Below are 5,370 nucleotides of genomic sequence, written 5' to 3' on the forward strand. Positions count from 1 at the left end.
CATATAACAGGACAGGAGATGAGGAAGAGTTCAGGGAAGACACAGAGACAGAAAAAGACCAGGATGAAGGAGAACAGATGGGGGAGGGAAAAAAGGGAGAGGGGCCAGAGGAAAGAAGAAGAAAGATGAGCAAGCGTACTACTTTAAAGTGGTACACTTTAGTCTGTTCTGTTGGTGATGTGACTTTTTTCCATTGAAAACTCACATTTAGAGAATGTTACAAATAAAAGTCAAAATTCATTCAACATGCGTGCGTATTTTTTTTTATAATTAAGTGTTACACGTGCGCTAAAAAGTGCCCTCCCCCCCTCCTGAGCACCTGCCCCCCAAAATGTCTGTGTACGCCTCTGATAATTTGTGTGGTTGACTGTGACTTCTCTCTCTCTCTCTCTCTCTCTCTCTCTCTCTCTCTCATCTAAGAATTGTTGCTGTGCTGTGGTGGAGTTTACATTTTACAGTGTTAATAAATAAAGATTTTGGAAGTATTTTAAGTGTCCACTCACTACTTTCCATGAACCTGGCCTCAAGGTATTGCACAGTTAGTATACACATTCAGTACACCAAAAAAATGTGGTGGGCCAGTCTAGTCCAAAATGCCAGGGCCGACTTTTTGTCCCAGTCCACCCCTGATTAAAACTATATATAACTCAAGTCAATGGTTTCTTGCTTATTAACTTTATTTAACTATTGTAAACTATTGAAACTATTGAAAAATAACAATTGTGAGCAATGTGAAACATTTTTTTCAAGGAATATAAAGTACAATTAAGCAGTATCATTATTAGAAGTACCCCATCCCCATATCATCAAATACAAAATCATCATAGAAAAAAATTAAGTAATTACCAGTAGGAATAATGTACAATGCATCACTGACTAATCAACTTAAACTGTCATCTAGTGTCCTCTACTCCTGCTACAACCTGTCTACTCTGGTCTTGTGTATGGCCTGATCCACTGGACTTGATACTTGTTGTCTACGTTTCCAAGCCTTTCTCTGACTTCTCTTTTCCCTTTCATTCAAGTCATTGATTGAACTGAGTCACAGATTTTTTTATCTTCCCTTCCTTCACCAAAGTTGAGTGAAATGACTATGAAATTGGGGTTAATTACAGTATTTGTTAGATTTGGTTAAATGTTGTCATGCCATTTTATTAGGCGTTAGTCATAGGAGATGCACAGCTTACAAGGGATATTGTATACTACTGTATGTGCTATGTAGGTAGGTAGTAGACGCACTATGTCAATCCTAAATGACGTAAGCCAAATGAACATGGCATAATAGTGAATTGAGAGAGAGGGAAGGCACTCCTCATCCCCTACATACATAAACATAAATAAAAGTATAAAAGAGGTTAATGAAACATTACAGATCAACAATTATATTCCAGCCTCCATTGAGGACCATTTGTAGGTTTTGTCACGTCTGATGGTGGTGACAAAAACTACTCTTTCAAATGATATGCATGAGTTGTTCACATTAGCCATCTTGTTTCCCCCTCTGTTGCTAGCTACTTTAGACCTCTTCTTAAAAAGTAAACATTGATGTCATAATCTAATATTTTTTATACAAAAGAGACGGTGTTGACATGTTATGGTTGTGACACTAGCAGTGTCCAAAGATATGAACAAATTAAAGAGAAAATAGCAAACTTTCAGGAGCTTGAGTGAACTTAAGCATGCAGTAGAGCTGAAGATTTGAAAATGGGGTCCTCAGGAATGTAGTTGACCTTTTAGTCACCTGATTTTATTGCTTTTTATAAATATCTGACGGTGGTGACAAAAATATGTGGGACACATTGAGCAATCACAAAAATAATAGTAAATATTATTCAAAACTAACTGTAGTTTTAAATACATATTACAATGTACTCTTTCATTTGGTAAACATATTACTCAATTCAGTTATTACTTTTTTTAATCAAGTTGAAATGATTATCTCCTATCCAACGACAAGTGATTTTGTAGGCAACAGGCCAGCATATAATCATCAAATTAATTTCAGAAAAAATAAACCTTTAAAAGAACCGTAGATATGTGCAAAGGACCCCCTGATTAGAACCTTGATTATTTTAATTGATGAAAATTTTATTTATTTTCAACAGAATTAGCACTTTTCTCAGTGGGACAGGTTTTTGCCAAAGTTTCAAGAATCAGTGACCTGTAAGTTGTTACCAGACAGAGGTAATCATTGATGGACTGTAAAAAAAATACTTTACAGTGGTTGCAAATGTTTCTGAGGACCAGCCCTATTCTATAATCAGTCTCTTACCGTACAGCATCCTATTTAGAGATAAGGCTGTAGCAGATTGGTGCAGGAGCACATCTTTTCAGGGTCAAGTAAAGCGTGTTAGGGTTCCAGTTTGTGGGGGTTTGTTTTTGTTCTTTTTCAGTGTCTCCATGCATCTACCAGATAGTGCCATTGTTCCTCTGTTGGCCTCGAGGGCCTCTTCCTGCTCTCAACTACTCACACCTGCAGCTCGTTGGTTATCACCATCTGAGGAGCATATGAGCAGCTGACTGTCACCATCTCCTCGCCAGTAGTGGGTACTCTAGCCCCTCTGAGTTTAGCTGAGTCTCTACTTTGAATTTTTGTTTGTTCTGAGATCTCTCTTGTGAATCTCCGGCAGGATTTTTACAGATCCACTGGATAAGCCTGGTCCTTCTAGCCTTGGAAGGAACCCTCTCGTCATGCTGAGAAAAAGGAAACAATTCATCTTATCAGAACGCTGTCCACTTCAGGAAAACAAGTGACAGTCTGCTCCGCTGCTCCTCAGGTCTACCATAGTCTGCCTGTCCTCCCTCCAGCAAAATATCTCCATAACAGTGCAAGCCTCCACAAACAGGAACCTTGGTGCAACTGCAAGAACTACAAAAGTGAGTCCTTGTCAAGCTATTTTCAGTATCAGCCTTTTTTCCCACAGAACTTGAACTCACCACTCTGATCTCTTCCTAGAGATTCCGTTTCCGGTTCACCAGACTGCTGGATTTCCTCAAGCTGATAAACCAGTTGTTTTTGTCTCTCTATGCTCCAGTGTTTTTCAATAAACTATTAAAGTTTTCCCTGCCTGTGTGAGTGCTTCTGCATGTGGGCAAAACGCTTAAGACCCATCATGACAAGACATCATTGTCAATGGAATGTCGTTCAAGGTAAACTTAGATTAAACTTTTTAAATTCTCACCACTTTTACTTTTGTTTGCAGCACATTGAAGCACTTTTAAGTGCACTATAAATAATATTTATTATTATTCATCATTATTTTTTTTTAATAATGAACATCGTTGCTTCTAATTCTTGGGCTTTGAATGTATTTCTTTAACAGATGCTCTCAAGCCTCCAGTAGCACAACCAATCAGTTTATAGGGCAGAACCAAAGAGAGAAAAAGGAAACAATTCAACTTATCAGAACGCTGTCCACTTCAGGAAAACAAGTGACAGTCTGCTCCGCTGTTCTCTGGAGCTGCTGCATCTTGGAGTATCTAGGCAGTGCCCACTGCATGTTGTTGGCAGCCCACCAGCTGGATCCTACCACATTCTCTGGTGATGGACTAAACTGTTTAACCAGGTTAGTGACTCACATGAATAATCATCCTCTGTCAGATTATCATGGTAACTAACCTATGGTGCTCTCCTGCAGAAAATCCAGTGAAAGACAATGGATTTTCAGCCTGCTCTTATTTACAAAAACACTTTGAATTATCCCACTGTCTGTCTTGCTTTTAATAGTGGGTCCTTCTGTCCTGTGACTTGACACCAAGAGTGAAAAGGATATTTCAACTACAAGTGTTAGGGTTTGGCAGGTTTACCTCTTTTTAACAAGTTCCCATATTGGTTGATACAGTTGTTAAAGACCACTTCATTGTGCTATTATGCAAAATATTTACCCCTTACGTGGACTTTGCTACTTTTGTGCGCTTCATCCTTTTCCTCCTCATAAGGGTCACCTGGGGTCTCTTTAACCCAGCAATAAGGAGCAGCAATCTGGGCCGTGACTTGGTGAGCCAGCTTCTCAGTAGAGTCCCTTTGGGAAACCTGCCGGAAGATATTAAGCTATGTCAAGGAATTTGCATAGTTCTCCTTGGGTCTCAATGAAAATTTTAAATGAGACTGCAATTAGTCATATCAAAATGACAATAAAAATTTTTGACAATTCAGACGAAATTAACAAGACAATATTTAAAGAAACAGATCGATAATACTTTCCATGTGTTCTTAAAAGTACATTGCAAGCAGTGATGTAGTCTACATTATTGTAGTGGGTATACTGTGCTTAGAAATAAGCACGCCAGTAAGTGCAATGTAATTGACCTTTTTTTTTATTTTTAAGCATATGTAACATTGCTTAATTTTTCTGTTGCTTACATTTGAATCAATGAACAACAAACTGTACTACAGTTGGCTTTGTATTGAAAAGACATACAATCTATAAAAGAGTACAACAAAACATCCTGAAGTATCAAGTACTACATGTAAGTACAGCAGTACTATGCAGGTTTAAACTGTCTATAAAATGTTCCAGACATGTTTGTTTTGAGGCTCCTTATGTTTTACTTGTCTTTTTGTTTCTGTTGCAGAGCGGTGGTTTCTTAACCATTTTGTCACATACTTCCTAGGTTCAAGAAGATTAACAGGAGGCCCATTTATACTGATCATCATGAGATGACTTATATTTGACAACAACAGAGAAGATCTTTTATCTGTACAGATATTGTTAATTAAGCTGAAACCTCTTTCACACTCAGCTGTGCTACATGGAATGGTTTGCATGCAAGTTATCAGTGGTTTAAGGTTTTCAAGCTCCCTGCTCTATCCTTTCTTGGCCTTGCAGCTATATTTGCTGTGATCAGTGGGAATAAACTAGTTTTAATATGTTTTTAAGTGGGAAAGTCCACCTGAAAAGTTCATCAGTGCAGTCAGTTCATCCAGATTACCATCCTGCATTGCAACATTAACGTAATCCAAACTGGAGGCACCAGGATAATAAAAGCAAAGGCGCTTGGTCGGCAGATTTCAGCATTTTCAGTTAATTTAGGCGTTAATAAACTGTTTCAGAAGGGTTAATTAAATGTGGTCTGTTTAACGTAAGATCTCTTTCCTCTAAAAGTCTGCTAGTTAATGACTTGATTTGTGATAATCACATTGACTTATGTTGCCTTACAGAAACGTGGCTGCAGCAGGAGGATTATGTGTAGTATAAATGAGGACACTTCTTCAAGCTATTTAAATTTTCACATACCCAGAAGTTCTGGGCGAGGAGGAGGATTAGCAACAATATTTCAGTCTGACTTACTGATTACTCCCAAGGTAGTTAATACTTACAACTCTTTTGAACATTTAACACTTAATTTCCCTCATCCAAATTGCAAAGC

General features: G+C 38.1%; 1 long non-coding RNA gene across 1 annotated transcript in view; it reads right to left on the reverse strand.

The window, feature by feature from the left end:
- LOC107095926 overlaps window positions 1-5,370 on the reverse strand; it is a 44,020-nt gene that overhangs the window by 20,966 nt on the left and 17,684 nt on the right. The window contains exon 2 of the long non-coding RNA XR_001481769.1: window positions 3,886-4,033. This is a non-coding gene — a long non-coding RNA (uncharacterized LOC107095926). The remainder of the gene's footprint in view (window positions 1-3,885; window positions 4,034-5,370) is intronic.

Source organism: Cyprinodon variegatus, unplaced genomic scaffold (genome assembly GCF_000732505.1).
Source record: "Cyprinodon variegatus isolate N-32 unplaced genomic scaffold, C_variegatus-1.0 Scaffold585, whole genome shotgun sequence".
Taxonomy (NCBI): Eukaryota; Metazoa; Chordata; class Actinopteri; order Cyprinodontiformes; family Cyprinodontidae; genus Cyprinodon; species Cyprinodon variegatus.